The sequence below is a fragment of the Chiloscyllium plagiosum genome, unplaced genomic scaffold (assembly GCF_037043375.1).
Source record: "Chiloscyllium plagiosum isolate Xiang-an unplaced genomic scaffold, Cpla_swu_hap1 HiC_scaffold_10, whole genome shotgun sequence".
Taxonomy (NCBI): Eukaryota; Metazoa; Chordata; class Chondrichthyes; order Orectolobiformes; family Hemiscylliidae; genus Chiloscyllium; species Chiloscyllium plagiosum.
In genome coordinates, this window is record NW_028270148.1 from 88,536,651 (window position 1) to 88,560,095 (window position 23,445).

At 40.8% G+C, this 23,445-nt stretch overlaps 1 protein-coding gene across 2 annotated transcripts in view; it reads left to right on the forward strand.

Moving 5' to 3' along the window:
• Positions 1–23,445, forward strand: part of LOC122552978 (parkin coregulated gene protein homolog) — a 379,845-nt gene that overhangs the window by 353,027 nt on the left and 3,373 nt on the right. The gene's annotated exons all lie outside the window — the stretch shown is intronic.

A 23,445-nucleotide genomic window follows, 5' to 3' on the forward strand; every position in this document is an offset into this window, starting at 1 on the left:
CTTCCCACTTTCCAGCCATCACTTTACCTGCGAACATGTGCACCCAATCAGCTTTTGAAAGTTCTTGCCTAATGCCATCAAAATTGGCTTCCTCCAATTTAGAATTTCAACTATCCTTTTCCAACACTATTTTAAAAGTAAGAGAATTATGGTTCCTGGCTCCAAAGTGCACCCCCACTGACACCTCAGTCACCTGCCCTACCTTATTTCCCAAGAATAGGTAAAGGTTTGCACCTTCTTTAGTAGGTACATCCACATACTGAATCAGAACTTTTTCTTGTACACTCTTAACAAATTCCTCTCCCTCTAAATCCTTAACACTATGGCAATCCCAGTCTATGTTTGGAAAGTTAAAATCCCCTACCATAATCACCCTGCATTCTTACAGATAACTGTAATCTCCATACAAATTTGTTTCTCAATTTCCCTCTGCCTATTAGGGGGTCTATAATACAATCCCAATAAGGTGATCATCCCTTTCTTATTTCTCAGTTCAACCCAAATAATGTCCCTGGATGTATTTCTGGGAATATCCTCCCTCAATACAGCTGTAATGCTATCCCTTATCAAAAACACCTCTCCCGCTCCTCTCTTGCCTCCCTTTCTATCCTTCCTATGGCATTTGTATCCTGGAACATTAAGCTGCCAGTCCCACCCATCCCTGAGCCACGTTTCTGTAATTGCATGATATCCCAGTCCCATGTTCCTAACCATGCCCTGAGTTCATCTGCCTTCCATGTTAGGCCTCTTACATTGAAATAAATGCAGTTAAATTTATCAGTCCTACCTTGTTCTCTGCTTTGTCCCTGCCTGCCCTGACTGTTTGACTCACTTCTTTTTTCAACTGGACCGGTCTCATATTGAAATCTTTCCTGACTATCACCCTGGAATCCCCCGCTCCACACCCCCTATCCTGTTACTAGTTTAAATCCCCCTGAGTAGCTCTAGCAAATCTCTAGCAATATTAGTCCCCTTCCAATTCAGGTGCAATCCAGCCTTCTTGTACAGGTCACGTCTACCCCAAAAAAGATTCCAATGATGCAAAAATATTAATCCATCTCCCATACACCAGCTCTTCAGCCATACATTCATCTGCTCTATCCTCCTATTCCTACCCTCACTCGGTCATAGCACCAGGAGTAATCCAGATATTCATAACTTTCTATATTCTCTCTTCAGAATCTCATCCTTTTCCCTTCCTATGTCATTGATACCAATGTGTATAATGACCTCTTGCTGGTCCCTCTCCCCTTTGAGAAAATCTGCACCCTCTCTAAGACATCCTTGATCCTGGCACCAGGGAGGCAACACACCGTTCTGATTTTTCACTGCTGGGTGTAGAAATGTCTGTCTGTGTCCCTCACTAGAGAGTACCCTAACACAATCGATCGCTTGGAACCCGATGTGCCCCTCATTAGATTAGGTCCAGTCTTGATACCAAAAACTTGGCTCTTCATGCTACATTCCCCTGAAAGCCCATCATCCCATACTTTTTCCAAAATAGCATACATGTTTGAAATGGGGATAGCCACAAAAGACTCCTGTACTACCCTCTCCTACCTTCCTTGCAGTTAACCCATCTACCTGACTCTGTCTGTGGCTTTTCTCCCTTCCTGTAACTGCCATCCATCGCACCCCCGAGCTCTTGTAAATTTCTCATTCTCGCTCCAATCGATCCATTGGGTCTGACAGGATTCGCAACCAATTGCATCCTCAGTAACCGTTAAACTCTCCTGAAAATCCCACATCAGACAAGAAGAGCATATCACTCTACTAAAGACCATTTTGCTCCTTCTAATCTCCAGACCCAGAAAATACTGCTCCAGGCTAAGTTAATACTTATGGCTTATATTTTCAAAATGTAATTAAGAGACAGATCCCAATAAAAGTGTATAATCAAGAAAGAACCCACTCTTCTCACTATTGTAGATTTACAGCAAAGCTATACTTAAAACTATTTACTTATCTGTTTCTGTGCTTTGACCTCTCCCAAACAGGTTCCTCCAAGATCAGTTGTGAATTTCGCTGTTTGTTACGTTTTCCTAGACACACTCTGATGTCCAGTGATACATGATGAATTGTATCCCAGAATGCTGTGGGCAATGAGGGAGGAAATTATAAGGGCTCTGACACAAATATTTAAGCCCTGTCCAGCCTCATGGAAGTGCCAGAGGACAGGAGGACAGCTACTTTTCAAGAAAGGTAGTAGAGATAAACCAGAGAATTACGTCAGTGGTGCGAAAAATTCTGAAAGAGAGAATTAATCTCCATGTGGAGACAAAGGTATTATCAGGTATGGTCAACATGGTTTTTTTAGAGAGAGGCCATGCCTAAAATATTTGATTGAATTTTTCAAGGAGGTGGCCAGAAGCATGGATGTAGTTGATCCAGTTTATATAGAATCCAATAAAGCCTCAGACAAGGTCCTACTTTGGAGACTGATAAAGAAGATAAAAGCACCTGGGGTCCAGGGTAACTTAGCAAGTTGGATCCAAATTGGTTTAATGTTATGAGATAGATGGTGGTGATAGTAGGTTGTTTGTGTGACTGGAGGCCAGTGTCCAGCAATCCGTGCTGGATACCTTCTTGCTCCTGAGATATATAATTGATGAAGAAGAAAATGTCTTGGGGATGATTAGTAAGTTTGGAACTAGCACAAGATTAGCCAAGTGGTTGGCAGTAGGGTCTTAGGTTACAGAAGAATGTCAGATGGGAAAATCAGTAGCACATGGAATTCAACCCAACTTTGATAAGAGTAAGGTAATGCACTTTGGAAGAAGTAACAAGACAATGGAGTACTCAATGAATGGCAGAACATTGGGAAACCCAAAAGTAAGGAGTGATTGGCAACAGATCCCTGAAGACAGCAGGACAGATTAATAGGGTAGTTAAGAAGACATATGGAACATAGACTCTATTATATCAGGCATAGATGATATGAGCAGGGAGGTTTCATTGAATTATATGGTACTTTGGTTAAGCCACAGCTGGAGTACTGTGTGTCATTCTGGTTACGGCATGACATGAAAGATGTGATTGCACAGAAAGATGTGCAAACAGATTCACCAGTATATAGCCTGGGATGGAACAGTTTAACTATGAAGAGAGGCTGGATAAGCCTAGGTTGTTTTCTGTGAAGCAGAAAAGGCTGAAAAGGGACCTGATTGAGGTATATAGGATTGATAAAAAGCAGCAATTCACGTTGGTTTAAGGGTCAATAACAAGGGGCATTCTTTCAAGGTGAAGGGCAGCAAGTTTAGAGATGATTTGTGGAAAATGTTTTTCACTCATACTGTGGTGGGAACCTGGAATACATTGTTTGGGAGAATAGATGAGGCAGGAAATCTCTCAATCTTTGAAAAGTACTTGGATGATTTGAAATGTCATAATATTTGAGGCTATGGGCCAAATGCTGGCAAGTGTAACTAGTCTAAATTTAGAGTCATTTTTGTCGGGGCATATGACCTCTTCTGAACTGTATGATTCTGCTACACTATGCTCACCAATCTATGCTTCAGTATTTAAATTATCATTCTTCATCCCGACATTACAACAAGGCCTATGTTTCAAAGAAATAATTGGCTCCAAAACACACTGTGATATTCTGTGATAAAAACAGAAAATGCCGGAAATACTGGTCATCAGTGAAAAGAAACATGATTAATGTTTAAGGTCAATGACATTTCCTCAGATATCTCATGGTGCTGAAAAGCATCACATCAATGCATGTTCTTATTTAAGGGATAATGTTCTGAACATAGAGAGACTTCAGTGGTGGGGGAGCTTCTAAGACAAATATTTGGTATAAAGTTAAGAGTTATATGGAATAAGATGTGTCGACTAAAAATGATTTAGGAAGGAAAAGGGGAATTCATGTTTAACTAACGTGTTAGAATTTTTCAAAGATTTAACAGAAAGAGTCAATGAGGGAGTTGATGTGGTGTACATGGATTATAAGAAGGCATTTGATATAGTACCACTCAACAAATTTGCAAGAAAAGTTATAGCTCAAGGAATAAACGTGACACTATCAACATAGATACAAAATTGGCTGAGTGATAGGAAACAGAGAGTGATGGTCAATGGGTATTCTTTGAGCTGGAGGAAACTTTATAGTGGAGTTCACTGGAGGTTGGTATCGGGACCCTTGCTTTTCTTAATTTGCAAATGATCTAGACCTTGGTGTGCAGGGGACATTTCCAAAATTTTCAGATGATATAAAATTTGGAAGCATTGTAAACTGTTAGTAGGATAGTGTAAGATTGCAAAAGGACATCGAGAAGTTGGTGGAGTAGGAGATAGGTAGCAGAGAAGTATGAGGTAATGCATTTTCATTGAAAGAATGTGGAAAGGGCGGCACGGTGGCTCAGAAGTTAACACTGCTGCCTCACAGCGCCAGGGACCCGGGTTCAATTCCCACCTGGGGCAACTGGCTGTGTGGAGTATGCACATTCTCCCCGTGCCTGCGTGGGTTTTAAAAAAGAGCGGCACAGTGGCTCAGCAGTTAGTACTGCTGCCTCACAGTGCCAGGGACCTGGGTTCAATTCCCATCTCGGACAACTGGTTGTGTGGAGTTTGCACATTCTCCCCATGTCTGCGTGGGTTTTAACAAAAAGTCTATATAAAACAAGGGGTACAAATCTAAAGTGGTGGAAGGAACAGGGGGATCTGAGTGTATATGTGCACAGGTTGTTGAAGGCACCGATTGTTGAAGGTGGGAGGGTAGGACAGGTGAAAAGAATAATTAACAAAGGCAATTATCATTGCCTTTATAAACCCGAATAGCATACAAGAACAAGGAAATGATGCTGAACATATCAGACGTCAGCTGGAGTGCTGTGTGCACTTTTGAGCACCACACTGTAGGAAAATGAATACAGAGAGTACACAAGAGATTTACAATAGCAGGGATAAGAAACATTAGTTACACGATAGACTGGAGAAGCAAAGATTTTTCTATTTGGAGAGAAGAAGACTAAGAAGAGATCTGTTTAAAATTTCAAAATCATGAGGAGAGGGCTTAACAGAGTACATAGGGAGAAACTTCCCACACATAGAAGGATTGAAATGAGAGTGCAGAGAAGTGGTTTACACGAGAAGCAAATTTGATGCGAGATAAAATCTTTTGTTTGGGCATGCATTGTCTGAAAGTGTTATGAAGGCAGGTTCAATTGAGGCATTCAAAAAGGCATGCAAAAACTATGTGAGAAGATGTGAGGCAGAAGGATAGCACTAACTCATGTTACTCATTGGAGAGGAAATACTGACATGATGAAGTAAATGGTCTCCTTCTGTTCTGAAACATTTCTGTGATTCTATATATGAGTTCCATGGCATTTGGGCACAGGGTTGTCAATTTGCAACCAGCCTGTTCCAATTCAAAACAAGTTCAGTGGCTCTTAAAATTCATGTGTCTGTCATATCTCCATAACTACAATGTGATTCCAACAGCTCAAACAATAAACTTGTTTGAACAGCATTGCTGGCAGCCTCTATGCACTGCAATGGACCAAGTAGCATTTTGAAGAAACCACATCTTGCAAATACTTTTCCCTTTTTCTAGATCCCGTCCCTATAAAAGGGAAATTGTAACAATAGCCTGCAGGATACTCATGTCAGAACACTGAGGGACAAGGTGGTGAAAGTGTACACCAAGGGAAGAGCTACCCTGAGGCTCTCATCAGACAGGTGGAAGATAGGAAGGAGCGCATATTTCCACCAGAGGGCAGGAAGCCTTCATAAATAAGACCAGAAGCAAGTGGCAGAAATGCCCAAAGTGCCACACTTAGGACATAGCTGCAGTGCTGAAAAGAAGTTGAATTACCTTAATTAGGTAGCCAAAGTGCAAAGATGTATTTGCACATCATACTCTAACATAGATGGCATATCTCACCTTCTACAATGCTCATTACAACTCCATCACATACCCAGTACATACCCTGCCACTCAGAACTCATTCCTAATATTCTTGCTGTACACTTCACCCACACACAGCTTCCAGTCATTCCAATTACCTTTACACACCTTTGTAAATCTGAAGCGATTCAGCTATGGCCGGTACACCACTCAAGGTCACTGGCACACAGTCATTAATGTTCTTTTCTGTCTCTTGCAATAGAAACAAAAAAGCATGGAAAACACACATAATTAACAAAGGATGCCTGCATCTTCTCAGCACCTTCAAAGAAATACTCCATTGAATCATCAGAACTAATACCTTTGAGCTAGTGCTTTTAATACTACTGAGGCCATCAAGAATGATGGTAAATCGCTGCCTTTTCGAACTTCTTTAATCACTCTTTCTCCCTCATGCTGAAAGGTGCCTGACTTAGAAATTGGAACTTCCCGCAGAAGGTAGCAGTGATGAAGAGAGCACTGAGCAGAGCAGCTCAAGCAGTTGTGCCAGGACCTCTAGCAGCAGGTCATGATGGTGAGGAAGGGCATCAAATAGGGCATCTACACCAGTAGAACAGATCATCGTTGAAGGGAAAAATATCTTTGATGGAAGGAGGCCTGATGAGGTGGATCAGGTAAATAAGAATTTCCTCAACTAGAATTAAAAAGGGCTTACAAAAATGCAAAGAACAGTGCAGATCCCACAGAATGGGACAAAAAGAAAGACCAACAAAGGGCCATAAAGCAGCTTATAAGAGATTTTGGAAATAATTATGAAAGGAAACTTACAAGAGACATAAAAGACAATAAGAAGAGATTTCATAGTTATATACATAGTTATATACTGATTAAAAGTGCTATTGGCCCATTGAAGGTTGAGTGGGAATATTGTCAATAGCCATGGGAAACAGTTAACATGCTGAACAATTACTTTGCCTCAGTAGTCACAGCAGAAAAGGAGCATAGTTTTCCTGAAGCCCCAAAAGAATTAACTGAGGATCTGAGACCGGGTCTAAATAAAATTAGTGTAAGTAAATCATCAATAATGGGGAAATTAATGGAACTGAAGAGTAACAAATCCTGAGAATCTGATGGTTTCCATCCAAGTGTGTTAAAGGAAGTAGGAAAGCATGTTGTTGATGCCCTAACCATAACCTTTCAGAATTCCCTGGATTCAGGAATTGTTCCTCTGGATTGCAAATTTGCTCATGTCACTCCACTCAAGAAGTTTGACAGAAGGAAATCAGGGAATTCCAGTCCAGTTAGCTTATCATCAGTAGTGGGGAAATTACTGGAGTCTCTAATCAAGGATAGGGTCAATGATCACCTCAAAAAAATTCAGTTAATCAGGGAGAGTCATCATGGATTCATGAAGGGTAAATCATACTTGACAAACCTCATAGAGTTTTTTGAAGAGGTGTCAAAGGTGATGGACAGAGATAAGTAGATATATGTTGTTTATATGGATTTCCAGAAGGCTTTTACAGAGTCATAATCATAGCGATGTACAGCATGGAAACAAACCCTTCAGTTCAACTCATCCATGCCAATCAGATATCCTCAATTAACCTAGTTCCATTTGCCAGCATTTGGCACATATCCCTCTAAACCCTTCCTATTCATATACCCATCCAGATACCTTTTAAATGTTGTAACCTTACCAGCCTCCACCACTTCCTCTGCCAGTTCATTCCATTCATATACCATCTTCTGCATGAAAATGTTGCCCTTCTGGTTCCTTTTAAGTCTTTCCCCTTTCCTCATAAACCTATGTCCTCTAGTGTTGGACTCCCCTACCTTGGGGAAAACAGCTTGACTATTCACCCTAACTATGCCCCTAATGATTGTATAAGCTTCTCTAAGGCCACCCCTCAGCCTTGATACTCCAGGGCAAAGTCCCTTCACAAGAGACTGTTAGCTCAGGTGGAAGCCCACAGAGTTGAGGGCAAAATATTGGTTTGGATCGCAAATTGGTTGAATGGCAGGAAACAGCAAGTTGGAACAATGAATAAGTATTCAAATTGGCATGATGTGTCTGGTGGTGTCTCACAGAGATTTGTGTTGGGGCATCAGTTATCCCTCGTATTTATGAACAATTTGGATAATGATATAATATTTCAAATATCCAGATTTGCTGATGACACAAAATTGAACAGTTTTGTAAACAGTGTTGATGACAACATAAAATTACAACAGGATATTGATTAATTAGGTGAATTGGCAAAGCTGTGGAAGATGGATTTTAATGAATGCAAATGTGACTTGCTTTTGGACCAAAAAAGATAGATCAGGTTACTTTTTAGAAGTGTAAAGTTAAATACAAGTAGATGCCCAACTAGATTTGGGGGTTCAGGTGCATAGCTCTTTAAAATGCCACAAAAATATTCAAGAAGGCTAATGAAATGCTGGTCTTCATATCTGAAGGTCTGAGTATAGGGATGCAGATATTATGTTGCAGTTATACAAAACTCTAGTTAGACCCCTATGAGCAGCTCTGGGCACCACATCTTCAGAAGGATGTTTTGGCCCCGGAGGGAGTTTATATCAGATTTGCAAGAATGATACCTGGACTCCAGTAGTTAATTTATGAGGAGATATTAGACAAACTAGGCCATTATTTTCTAGAATTTAGACAGTTAACGGTGATCTAATCAAGCCCTTTAGGATATTAACAAGGAAAGACAGGGTAAGCAAAAATAAACTGTTTCCACTGGTTGAAAATTCCAGAACCAGGGGTCATAGTCTAAGAATTAGGGACAGGCCATTCAGGACAACTGTTAGAAAACAATACTATATACAAAGAATACAGAAGATTTGGAGTTCTCTTCCTCAAACAGTGATCGATGAAAATTCAATTGTTAAATTTAAATCCAAGAAAAACAATTTTTTTTACGAAGCAGAAGTATCACAGGCTGTGGGTCCAATGCAAGCATATAAACTTAGACTATATTTCAGCCATCATATTATTGAATAGCAGAACAGATTTGAGGGGCTGAATGGCCCACTCCTATTCCTATGTTCTGAAACCACTGTTTAATGCCATATAAATACTCTGTCTTCCTTATTTAACCTTAATTTCTTTTCATGTTTGAAATGAATTGATGCCAGAGGAATAAAAATTCTCAGCCTCTTTCAACCATCTTTGTGTTCATATCTCACATTGCATTTCTGGCATAATCGGCAGAACACCATTGCTCAGGCATCAAGTCATGGTGGATAAGATTGAAAGGCACCTGGCTGAGATAGAGTGGATGGTAGAGAGAAAGTGAGGGCTGCAGATACTGGAGATCAGAGCTGAAAATGTGTTGCTGGAAAAGCGCAGCAGGTCAGGCAACATCCAAGGAACAGGAGAATCGATGTAGAAGGGCTTATGCCCAAAACGTCGATTCTCCTGTTCCTTGGATGCTACCTGACCTGGATGGTAGAGAGTTGAAACTGGCAATATTTTTAGTGGAGGCTAAATCTGCTCTGGTATTATCACAGTTCTGACATTGGCAGAGGAAATTGGATCTTTAGATATGGAGAAAGAAAGCAGTACTTCTGGTTGGGTATTTTAATTACAGATGAGTAGGAAGCTGGTTAGATATGAGGGAAGACACATTTATGCAGGAATTAAAAACTGGATTAAGGATGCACAGCCAGATATAGTACTTCAATGGGGTGAGCAGGCAGCATTCATGATGGTACCACTGTGTGGTAGACCCCATCAGAAATACTGAGAAGAGACACAAATGTTCAGAAAGTTCCGCTGTGAGTCTTTTAGGTGCTGACAAGAGTTTTTGGCGACAACAGTAGCCTGATAAGTACAAACAAGCCAAAGGGCAGGACCCTCTGATCCCTCTATGCCTTGGAGTTGGTGAAGTCTTATGACCACATCGTCTTCCTGAATCACTCCTTCAATAAACATAGGACAGGATTCTGCAGGACAGCCTAGTAGAAGCAATGAGGGATCATTGAGGAGGTTTCATAGTGACAAACCTCCATCGTCTTTCTTTGGCATGTGATACTGTTTCATTTGGATCATAGGCAAAAATTGGACTCCCAAGACCAGGCAAGAGGCTATCATTAGGAAGATGATTGTCAACATAGATGGGAGTGTAGAGTTCAGGCTGAGGAGACAGTCAGAACATATTGCTGCACAGTAAGTACAGACATGGGCACCAATGCCATCAGGCACAAAGACTATATCCAATGCAATGGAGTCTCTTTTCACCAGATGTTTAACTAATTGCTACCTTGTGTATCTGGATGATGTATTCAGCTTTGGCTCAACATTTGAAAAACCTTGAAAAACTAACTAACTTGAAAGTCAAATCAGAGAAATGCCAACTTTTCCAGAAGTCCAAAAGTTCAGTATCTCAGACACTTTATCCAAGTATTACCTTCGCAGAGCCATTAAGATAGCCAAGGACCAATACCAATCCAAACTAGAGACCCAGGCACCCAGCGACTATGGCAAGGACCGAATGACATCACAGGTTCTGACAGACGATGACATATCCCTCCCAGATTGTCTCAATCCCTTCTATGCTCGCTTTGAGCAGAATTTCAGCAGAGGTAACACGTATTCCAACAAATCCTGACGAACCTATCCCAACAGGCACTGGTCAGAAGTCTGATCAGTTTTCCTTCGTGTGAATCCAAGGAAAGCAATGGGACCAGACGGAGTACCAGGCCGTGCAGTCAGAATATGAGCAGATCAACTGGCAGAAGTTTTTTCGGACATCTTCAACCTCTCCCTGCAACAGGCCACTGTCCCTGCCTGTTTCAAGAGGGCCAACATCATCCCTGTGCCTAAGAAGACTCATGCAGCATGTCTCAATGACTACTGCCCAGTGACCCTAACCTCGGTGGTCATGAAGTTCTTTGAAAGGCTGGTCATGGCATTAATCAACTCCAGCCTCTCCACTACACTTGACATACTCCAATTTGCTTATCGGACCAAGAGATCCACGTCAGGTGCCATATCACTTGCCCTTCACTCCTCCCTAGAACACCTTGACACAAAGATCAGATACGTAAGAATCCTACTCATTGACTACAGTTCAGCCTTCAACACTATTTTCCCCTCGAGATTGATTACTAAACTTTGTGATCTCGGACTAAGCCCCACTCTTTGCAACTGGATCCTCAGTTTCTTGACTCACAGGCCACAATCAGTGAAGACTGAGGACAATATTTCATTCTCACTAACACACAACACTGGAGCCCCCCGGGGTGCATACCCAGCCCCCGACTGTACTCACTGTATACCCATAACTGCGTCGCCAAATACCAGACTAATGGTATTTACAAGTTTGATGATGACACTATCATAGTCGGTTGAATCTCAGATGGCGATGAAACAGACTACAGATGGGAGGTGGAAGACTGGAAAAATGGTGCACTGAGAACAACCTAGCTCTCAATGCCAGTAAAACCAAGGAACTCATTATTGACTTTCGGTGGGATGTTACTCATGCCCCCCTACACATTAACAGCACAGAGGTCGTATGAGTGGAGACTGTCAAGCTTCTAGGAGTGGTCATCCACAACAAGCTTCCTTGGGCTCTTCATGTGGATGCACTGGTTACAAAGGCCCAACAATGTCTCTTCTTCCTTAGGCAACTGAGGAAATTTGGCATGATGACGAATATCCTTGCCAACTTTTATAGGTACACCATCAAGAGCATTCTGTCTGGATGTATCACTATATGGTATGGCAATTGTACCATTCAAGATCGGAGACAGTTACAGAGAGTGGTGAACTCAGCCCGGACAATCACAAAGGCCAACCTCCCATCTATAGAATCCATCTACCAGGCCCGCTGTCAAGGAAAGGCCGCCAGCATTCTCAAAGATCCATCCCACCCTGGCAATGTTTTTCTACAACCTCTACCATTGGGGAGAAGGTACAGAAGCCTGAACACATGCACCAGCTAGTTTCAAAACAGTTTCTACCCGACTGTTGTTAGGATACCGAATGGACTCACAGCTCTTAACATTCGCCTATAGCTGTGTTTTTCTTTTTGCCACTGTTTACCTATTATTTACTTATCTATGCTACTTAACTATGTGATCTGCCTGTATTGCTTGCAGGGCAAAGCTTTTCTCTGTGTCTCAGTACATGTGACAATAAATTCAATTCAATTTATCAGGAGTAATACTTTCCTTGATAACAATGAGAAAATCTGAATTGTAGAGGAATATCCCCAGCTTGAGACAGGGAGGGAAATGGATAGGTTCCTTGGTCAAGCTTGTTACTTGAGGAGGTTTGAGTAAGTTTGTATACAGCTGGCCATGCCACTCCATGATTTGTTATGAAAGCTGAAGGACTGATTGGGAAAGGATGAATGAGGCATGATACTTCACAAGGCATCACAGGGATTTAGACCTCAGCATGTGAAGACTCCATTTGCACCCTCAAGCAGAAGCTTGTCTCATCACCTATCCTTGACTGCCCAGATTTCCAACTTCCTTTCAGACTGAAAACTGATAGTTTCCTTGAGCTAGGAAGAGTGCTGTTTCAGTTCAAAGGCAGAAAATAATGATTATCATTTATGCTAGTCAGAATCTCAAACCAAATGAGAAGAATTACTCCAGTATGAAAGTCACACTGCTAATTTTAGAGTTAGCAATTTCCCAGAACATCAGAGATATTCTTATCGGTGAGGAATTTGAAGTACTTACTTCCATTCATCTACTTTCCAAGCTCACCATGCTTTGAACACACAGACCACAGACAACAAGAGATGGGCAACTGGACTTTTGCTATTTGATTCCAGAGCTGGACAGGTCAGACTAACACCTCCACTATCTGGACAACTATCTACTTTTGAACTCTGGGGTGTAGTCCATCTGGTCCAGGTGATTTATCCACCTTCAGGTGTTTTATTTTTTCTAGTACCTTCTCCTTGATGATGGCCACCATACTCAGCTCTACCCCTCACTCTCTTAAATGATTAGGATATTATTCATGCCTTCCACCGTGAAGATTGACGCAAAATAATTATTCAGTTTCTCAGCCATTGCCTTGTTCCCCACTACTATCACTACAAATGATGTCCCTACAGAAGACTTTGGGATTTCCATTTATGTTAGTTAGTACTCTTTTCTCATAACGCCTTTTTGCTTCTCTTATTTACTTTTCACCTCTCTTCTGAACCATCTGTATTCAGCTTGGTTTGCATTGTATTTACGACCTGACATTCATTATAATCACATTATTTTTCTTCTTTGACTTCAACTACTGTCATCCAGGAAGTTCTTTTTTGCTGTTCTAGCCTTTCCTTTTGATGAAATGTACCTTGAAGGTAGCCCATTGGTCAACTAATGTTGTTCCCACCAACCTTACTTTTGTACTATTAAGGAATAATAGGAAATTAGTAGAAAGTATAATTTCTTCACACTTTGTCTATAAATCCTTACTTTCCCTGTGTCAGCTTTTCAGAATTGCGAGAATTGAAACAGAGCCCTTAGCAGCTGCTCAACATCTGACCAACTCACTACTTTCTTTTGACTTGTTACTCCTCTCTTCGTTGTCTTTTGTATGGTGTCTGGTCTCTCTCTTTCTCACGATTGGGTACCGGTAGTTGCCTCCAGATCCTTCTCTCCTCTGCCCCGAGACGCTTCTGTCCATGACAATCTGTGGTTTGCTGAAAGGATCCACTGGCATAGAGTGTAAGGGGATAAGAGGGAAGGCCACTGACATTCATGGCCACTGGAAAAGGTATTCTTACATTAGTTGAAGATCCAGGTCAGTCTGAAGGAAGTGGCAGAACTCCATGAGTCATAGAGTCATAGAGATGTACAGCACGGAACAGAACCTTCAGTCCAACTTGACCATGCTGACCAGATATGCCAACTCAATCTAGTCCCACCTGGTAGCACCCGGCCCATATCCCTGCAAACCCTTTCTAGTCATATACCCATCCAAATGCCTTGTAAATGTTGCAATTGTACTAGCCTCCACCACTTCCCCTGGCAGCCCATTCCACATAGGCACCACTCTGTGTGTGAAAACTTTGCCTCTTAGGTCTCTTTTATATCTTTCCCCTCTCACCCTAAACCAATGCCCTCTAGTTCTGGACTCACCGACCCCAGGGAAAAGACTTTGTCTATTTATCCTATCCATTCCCTGCATGATTTTATAAACCTCTATAAGGTCACCTTTCAGTCTCTGACGCTCCAGGGAAAACAGCCCGAGCCTATTCAACCTCTCCCTAAAGCTCAAATCCTCCAGCACTGGCAACATCCTTGTAAATCTTTTTTGAATCCTTTCAAGTTTCACATCTTTCCGAAGGAGACCAGAACTGCATGCAATATTCCAACAGTGGCCTAACCAATGTCCTGTACAGTCGCAACATGACCTCTCAACTCCTGTACTCAAAAGTTTGACCAATAAAGGAAAGCATACCAAACGCTTTCTTCACTATCCTGTCTACCTGCGACTCCACTTTCAAGGAGCTATGAACCTGCACTCCAAGGTCTCTTTGTTCAGCAACACTCCCAAGGACCTTACCATGAAGTGTATAAGTCCTGCTAAGATTTGCTTTCCCAAAATGCAGCACCTCACGTTTATCTAAATTAAACTCCATCTGCCACTTCTCAGCCCATTGGCCAATCCGATCAAGATCCTGTTGTAATCTGAGGTAACCATCTTCGTTGTCCACTACACCTCCACTTTTGGTGTCATCAGCAAATTAACTAATTATACCGCTTATTATCACATCTAAATCATTTATATAAATCATTTATATAAATGATGAAAAGTAGTGGACACAGCACCGATCCTTATGGCGCTCCACTGGTCACAGGCCTCCAGTCTGAAAAACACCTCCACCCCCACCCTCTGTCTTCTACCTTTGAGCCAGTGCTGTATCCAAATGGTGAGTTCTCTCTGTATTCCATGAGATCTAACCTTGCTAACCAGTCTCCCATGGGGAACTTTGTCAAACGCCTTCCTGAAGTCCATATAGATCACATTTACCACTCTGCCCTCATCAATCCTCTTTGTTACTTCTTCAAAAACTCAATCAAGTTTGTGAGACATGATTTTCCATGCACAAAGCCATGTTGACTATCCCTAATCAGTCCTTGCCTTTCCAAATACATGTACATCCTGTCCCTCAGGATTCCCTCCAACAACTTGCCCACCATCGACGTCAGGTTGATAGTTCCCTGGCTTGTCCTTATCACATTTCTTAAACAGTGGCACCACGTTAGCCAACCTCCAGTCTTCCAGCACCTCAACTGTGACTATCGATGATACAAATATCTCAACAAGAGGCCCAGCAATCACTTCCCTAGGCTTCCCACAAAGTTGTAAGGTACGCCTGATCAGGTCCTGGAGATTTATCCACCCTTAACCGTTTCAAGACATCCAGCACTTCCTCTGTAATAAGGACATTTTTCAAGATGTCACCATCTATTTCCCTACATTCTGTATCTTCCATGTCCTTTTCCACAGTAAATACTGATACAAAATTCTCATTTAATATCGCCCCCACCTCCTGTGGCTCCACACAAAGGCCACCTTGCTCATCTTTGAGGGGTCCTATTCTCTCCCTAGTAACCCTTTTGTCCTTAATGTATTTATAAAATCCCTTTGGATTCTCCTTAACTCTATTTGCCAAAACTATCTGAGGTCCCCTTTTTGCCCTCCTGATTTCCCTCTTAAATAGTCCTACTGCCTTTATACTCTTCTAAAGATTTACTCGATCTATCCTGTCTATACCTGACATATGCTTCCTTCTTTTTCTTAACCAAACCCTCAATTTCTCTAGTCATCCAGCATTCCCTATACCTACTAGCCTTTGCTTTCACCCTAACAGGTATATACTTTCTCTGGACTCTTGTTAACTCATTTCTGAAGGCTTCCCATTTTCCAGTCATCACTTTACCTGTGAACATCTGCCCCCAGTCAGCTTTTGAAAGTTCTTGCCCCAGACCATCAAAATTGGCCTTTCTCCAATTTAGAACTTCAACTTTTAGACCTGGTCCACCCTTTTCCATCACTGTTTTAAAAATAATAGAATTATGGACGTTGGCCCCAATGTGCTCCCCCACTGACAACTCAGTCACCTGCTCTGCCTTATTTCCCAAAACTAAGTCATGTTTTGCACCTTTTCTAATAGGTACATCCACATACTGAATCAGAAAATGTTCTTGTCCACATTTAACAAATTCCTCTCCATCTAAACCTTTAACACTATGGCAGTCCCAGTCTATGTTTGGAAAGTTAAAATCCCCAACCATAACCACCCTATTATTTTTACAGATAACTGAGATCTCCTTACAAATTTGTTTCTCAATTTCACGCTGACTATAATACAATCCAAATAAGGTGATCATCCCTTTCTTATTTCTCAGTTCCACCCAAATAACCTCTCTGGATGTATTTACGGGAATATCCTGTCTCAATATAGCTGTAATGCTTTCCTTTATCAAAAACACCACTCCCCTCATCTCTTTTGCCTCCATTTCTATCCTTCCTGTAGCATTTTTATTCTGGAACATTAAGCTGCCAGTCCTGTCCATCCCTGAACCACACTTCTGTAATTGCTATGATATCCCAGTCCCATATTTCTAACCATGCCCTGAGTCCATCTGCCTCCCTGTTCGGCCTCTTGCATTGAAATAAATGCAGTTTAATTTATCAGTCCTACCTTGTTCTCTCTTTTGTCCCTGCCTGCCCTAACTGTTTGACTTGCCTTTGTTCTCAACTGTACCAGTCTCAGATTGATCTTTTTCCTCACTATCTCCCTAGGTCCCACCCACCCCCTCTTCCCCCCCACCTTACTAGTTTAAGTCCTCCTGAGCAGCTCTAGCAAATCTCTCCACCAGTATATTCGTCCCCTTCCAATTTAGGTGCAATCTGTCCTTCTTGTACAGGTCACTTCTACACCAAAAGAGCTTCCAATGATCCAAAAATGTGAATCTTTCTCCCATATACCAGCTCCTCAGCCATGCATTCATTTGCTCTATCCTCCTATCCCTGCCCTTAGTAGCTCGTAGCATCAGAAGTAATCCAGATATTACTATTCTCGACAAACTTTTTAAATTCCTGCCTAACTTTTGGAACCTCCCTTCAGAACCTCAACCTTTTCCCTTCCTATGTTGTTGGTTCCAATGTGTACAGTGACTTCCTGCTGGTCCCTCTCCCAATTGAAAAAATTCTGCACCCTTTCTGAGACATCCTTGATCCTGGCACCAGGGTAGCAGCACATCATTCTGATTTTTCGCTGCTGGCCACATAAACATTTGTCTGTACCTCGGACTAGAGAGTCACCTGACACAATCGATTTCTTGGAACCCGATGTACCCCTCATTGCAATAGAGCCAGTCTCAATACCAGAAACTTGGTTGTTCGTGCTACATTCCCCTAAGAATCCATCACCCCCTACATTTTCCAAACAGCATGCTTGTTTGAAATGGGGATAGCTACAGAAGACTCCTGCACTAACTGCCTACCTACCTCTCTTACCTTTCCTGGAGTTAATCTATCTATGTTACTGTATCTGCGACTTTTCCCCCTTCCTATTACTGCCATCTAACACATCTCCTTGCTCTTGTAAATTCTTCATTGTCTCTAGCCGTCACTGCAACTGATCCATTTGCAACCAATGGCATTTGTTGCAGATATAATCCTCAGTAACCCGTAAAGTTTCCCTAAACTCCCACATCTGACAGGCAGAGCATATCACTTTACTAAAGGCCATTTCTGCTTCTTTCAATCTCCAGACCCAGAAAATAGCACTGTCTTGTTCCTCTACAAGAGACATATCTCAATAAAATATATAATCAAGACTGCAGACTTACTGTAAGGCCACACTTAAAATATCCACTTATCTGTTTCTGTGCTGTGACCTCTCCCAAACAGGTTCCTCCAAGATTAGTTGTGAATTTCACTGTTTGTTAATTTTCCCAGACGCACTCCGATGTCCAGTGATACATGAATTCAAACAGCAAAGGTAGTAACTGTGCAGGTTCACTGCTGTGTCAGTTAGCAATGTGGGTTTGTTTCTCTGTCTCTCTCCTGCACTGACCTCTCCATGTGCTTCCTTTTAAAAATGCTGTTGTTTTGACATTTTGTTTCTCCAAAGTTCCAAAACAATGCATATAAAACAGTAATTCCTGCGCCTGGAATTAGAGGAAATCACTTCCAACACCTAAAATACCTCATAAAAGGAGCAGCTCTTACAGCCAGAATTTTTTTCCCATCCTCCATCATGGATTACCCGAGTACCACTTTTATTAAGTATTCAGAAATCTCTTAAGGAGGCTATGATTCATAGCCTCCTCAAGCATTTCTCCTGGCTCATTGTGATATTGAAGTAGTCCCAGAAGACCCTTTATGGTTATGACATGCTTTATTGAGCCCACCTTCTTGTCCCTCTTTGTGGAGCTTCTCCTTTCTGTCTGTTTCCCCATTTCTTGCTCATGTAGCAGAGCAAGTGGTACTGCTGTAATTGCCTCCATCAGTACAAGGCATTGGATTGGAAACGCCTCAAAATAGTTTCAGCAACTCACCAAGATGCTCCCTCATATTTTGTCTCAACATTAATAATTCAAAAAGGCAACTTTTGACTGGCCATATAAATATCCCTTGAACAGGTCTATTTTGCTTCTTAATATTAGTTGTTCCAGGTATGCCTTATTTCAGATGCTACCACTGCATGCATTGGTCAAATTTGCTATGCTCATGTTCAGAGACATTTCCAGTTGTTTCAACAGCCAATTGAATCACTGGAATGATAACATCAGATTTAGGTGCATGCAGGGAATGTATCTGTGTGAGATTCTGCATTTTATTAATGATGCATAGGCCATGGCCAGCAACCAAGTGCACATTGTGGGTGCATGAAGAATGCACATAGTCTTTGTGATCTCACTTGCAGAAATACTACAGAACTGCATTTTATACTGGAGTCTCACCAAGACAGAAGGAGAGACTGTAAGAGGCAGGGTTAACCCAGCGGCGGTAGGAGGACACCATGGCAACATCAACTGTGGCGATAGTCTTTTACTTTGATGTGCCTGGTGTGGGTGGTGGCGAAGGTGAATGGGCCCCATGTCAAAAGACGGCATCTGAGGATTGGTGATTTTGACATTAATTGGATCTGGCAAGGCATTGGTGGTTCTGAGCTGGCTCAGAACTTGTATGCAGATGGATTTCTCATTAAGCCAGATCTTTTAATTTTCTCTTTCTCTTAAACTCTCAAAATGGTGCCAGATTATGGCGACAAATGAAAGCTTCTCAACCTGTTTCATTCTTTCTGATACAGAGTGGAGGCTGACCACCCTCTGAGAGCTAAACACTGAAACACCCAAAAGGAGTACATCACCTCCTAATCTATTACAAAATGGAGGTGGTTAAATGAAATTAAATCCTTTCACTCACTCTACAATCAACAAATAACAATTAATTTATCTAACTCTGAGAGTGAACAAACCAATCAATTACCCTCTAACTTCTAACTATTCCCTAATGAAATAAAATCCTAATTGTATGCTGTTCCAATAAAATACAAGTCCCACTTTTATAACAAACAATAGTATTTACTCTCTCAACATTACAGGTCCTTGCCTTCTCCACTGATTCTCCACCAGGAGTACCTTTCTCCATTGAATTCTGGTGTCTGAAATGCCTCTCTCTGTCGAATTCTGATGTCAGCAATATTAGTTAAAAGTGCCGTAGTACCTTTTAGATGGTGTTTCATCGGACAGCTTAAAGATTTCCATGAGAGACAGACATTTACTCATTACATGGCAGTTTGCTCTCATATCAATTTTCAAAACCCCTTTTCTTATATACCATTGAAAACCTATTAATTTATGTATAATCAGATTAGTTCTAGGTAGTCAAAATCATCAGATTTAAAGTTAATTGGATTTTGGGTATCTAGGGCCTGGTTTGAATTAATTGGCTAATATTTAAGCTCGTTGCCCTAACATCAAATCAAACCTAGGTTTCCAACCACACTGCCAACTGATACATATGTTTCAATTTCAGAACTATCTGTGCATCTACAGCTGCTTGCAGACATTTTTTGTTTAAATCTGCAAGCTTTGAAAAGCATACCACCTCTTAAAGGGACCATGCGCTCTTCCCCTATAATTTTCATAAACACATTCTAACTTCCTGCCTTCCACTTCACAAGTACTCTCGACAACTTTACAACATATTTCACTGTAAAATACATGTGATAATAAATCATTCATTCATTCAGTTAAGATATCGTCAACTCTGAATCGTGTGCTTCTCTGGATGTCTGCTGCATACTAAAGACAAAGTCTCATAAATTACTTCTTTAATAGTCTGCTCATGTTCAGAAACTTTTCCAGCTGTTCCAATGAGGGGACAATACATGACAAGCAAAACTTGACAATTGTAAGAAAGTGCACAAATAAGTGAATTTACCCTACTCAGTTCATAGAGTGTGGTGTCAAATTTTTTGAACATCTAATTATAGAGGAAATATTCACTTTCTTCTCATTAAAATTATGTTACACATCGGCTCTTGAGACATGGAAGTTACCTGTGACAGACAGCAACTTAACCAATGACACTTCGCAACAGGGGGACAGGTAGCAACAAAACATTATTTATACTGTAGAAGGATCCATTATTAATAGCCTTTTTAAGTCTGATGTCTTTACTTGTAATGTTAACCAGTTGTAAATTTAGTTTTAATTCACTTTTTTATGAGGAAGAAACAAATATATGTTATCTGTGATTTTCTTTGGTAGGCCTTCTATGGGGTTTAATGATCAAGAGAATTCTTTTGTGTATAAAATGAATATCAAGGTTTGCTGAAATGAAATTCATTTTGCCATTTACAAACATAATAACAAGCGAGACATTGCATTCTCTGTGAGTATAATTAGTGTTGGTCTTACACTTTAACTAAGTAGAATCACTTTCAGTCTGAAGGTTGAACATTTGCATATATTTTTGACAGTGATGCACTTCAAAATATGCAGACTAAGAAAGTTTTTTTCAGTCTGCACAGTGGTTAGCACGGTAGCACAGTGGTTAGCACTGCTGCTTCACAGCGCCAGAGACCCAGGTTCAATTCCTGCCTCAGGCGACTCTCTGTGTGGAGTTTGCACATTTTCCCCATGTCTGCATAGGTTTCCTCCAGGTGCTCCGGTTTCCTCCCACAATCCAAAAATGTGCAGGTTAGGTGAATTGGCCATGCTAAATTGCCCGTAGTGTTAGGTGAAGGGGAAAATGTTGGAGAAAGGGTCTGGGTGGGTTACGCTTCGGTGGGTCGGTGTGGACTTGTTGGGCCGAAGGGCCTGTTTCCACACTGTAAGTAATCTAATCTAATTACTCATTCACTTCCATTTGCTAGGAAAACAGTGAATTGCTGATGCCGAAAGTAGTAATACATATAAATATTTGTTTCTTCCTTGCCTATTCACTACTAAGGCTGATGTTAGCACTGCCAACCAGTGATTGGACACTTGCTATTGCATTCTCAATGTACTTCCACTCACCATCATTTTGACAACTTACTTGAAGCAGCTGAGGTGCACACATAGGCTGGTGATGGCCTCATTAATGCATTGAAGCAAGCTCTTATGATACAATTAGCACTTTTTTGCAATTTTAAATTGAAAATTGTGCCTAGTGCAGAATAAGGAAAAATAGGCAGCAAGCAGTTAGTTAATTAAACTATTGATATATTTTCATTTTGTTTTCTTATGGGCTCAGAGGTGCAAATTCATACAGGAGATTACCTTAAACTCCTGAGCTTCATAAGGCAGAAACCGTGATTGTATCCTGTCTGTCTTAACTCTCCCATCACCTGAGCAATTCCTTCTTTGGGAGTTAAAATCTGGGTGCTTGATTCTGCAGAGCTTGTAAAAGGTAATTGTCTACAAATATTTCTATGGCTTTGTGATTAATAAGATCAAGATTGAACCCAGGCTACAAAGCACTGCAGCAGTGCAACAAAAGTCTTCCCCTTATTCAGTGTACTCTGTGCTTTCAAGTATGATGTAACCACATCGTAAGAATTAGCCTTTGTCCACAATACAGTCTTTTTCATACATATGGTGGGAATTAGAGTCCAACATTTTCCTTTCAGGTTTCATGGGAATAAACATTGAATGCTACAAAATGTGATCTGAACTGCAAATGACCAACTGAAAATACATTAAAATCTATCTGTATTGATGACTGTTTCCATACATATTGTAAACTGTGCTGCAAAGTGAAAAGAAGACCAGTTCAAACCTGTACTGAATGTTTCAGGTTCTATAAATCTTCAAGTAGACATTAACTCTCTTGTTCCTTGTAGAAAAAAAACACTTACTGCCTATGTCACCATCAGCAAATGCAAAGAATAGGTAAAACGACAATAGTATCTACTTCTTATTCATTCGTAGTCAGCTAATAGGAAGGTCAATGCAATATTGTGCGCGCATAGCATTCAGTCTCAGCACATGGCATGCAGCTAAATAAACATAATCTTGACAAGGCTATCACACAGGTTGAGATGCTTCAGAGACTAAGTGAAAAATCCTCATAATAATAATGCTAACTTCAAAAGAGGGACCATAATCATTTTTTATCACCTTTTCTCAAAATACCCCACCATGAAGACAGGGTAAGCAAACCAGTGCAATCTTAACTTTAGATAATTACATTGCAGAAGAGAAATAAAGATGCCATTGAGTCCATTGAACTTGATTCTTTGCTAGAGCAATCCAGAACTAATCTTACTTTATCTCCTTGGCCTGCATCTTCCTCTGCTTCAAATACATAAACAATTATTCATTAAAATTGAAATGGTCTTGGCCTCAACCTGCAGTAGTCATCTATGGTTGAACAAAATCCTGAGTAATTACATTTCCTTTAACTTCTCCCTTTACTCTATTGCTGGTCATTTTAAGTTGTGAGCCTTTAACATTGGTCCCTTACCACAAGAAATTCCTATTTCTTCATTTAAGATCTTTATAATTTTAAGCTTTTGTATTAAATCTTTGAGAAGGGTGCTTTGGCCCTTCACAACAACCAGCACACTATTCCAGAATTTCTGGGTTGCTTTACCAGAGGTATATCCATAACAATTAGATAGCTCAGATATCTTTGGTAGCATCAGTGTCTGTCATGTACAAATGTACTTATGTCAGAGTCTCAGTCCTACAAATGTTTTACTTCAGTATAAATGAACACAGACAACATTACCATATTTCTTCTTTAAATGTCTGTCAATTTATTCTTCACTGACAAACTGAGACTAGATAAAACTTCAGAATTTATGTCAAATCGTCCATTGATCGTAATTATGAAAAACGAGGTTGTTTTGGGTTGAATTGACAAAGCAATGTAGCAGTCAAGAATACCAATGTATCGAATAGCAATTAAGAGTCATACACGAGTGCCTAATGGCAAAAATGTGAAAAAGAAATTAAGTGAGCAGTAGTAGTGATCACTATTGGAATAACAGTAGAACATTGTGATGCAGTGCAAGGGCAATAGAATCATGATCCATTTGGGGAATTGAGCTTGTTTTCGTCCTAAAAGTTCATTTAGTGTTTATGTCTCTCTCTAAATGC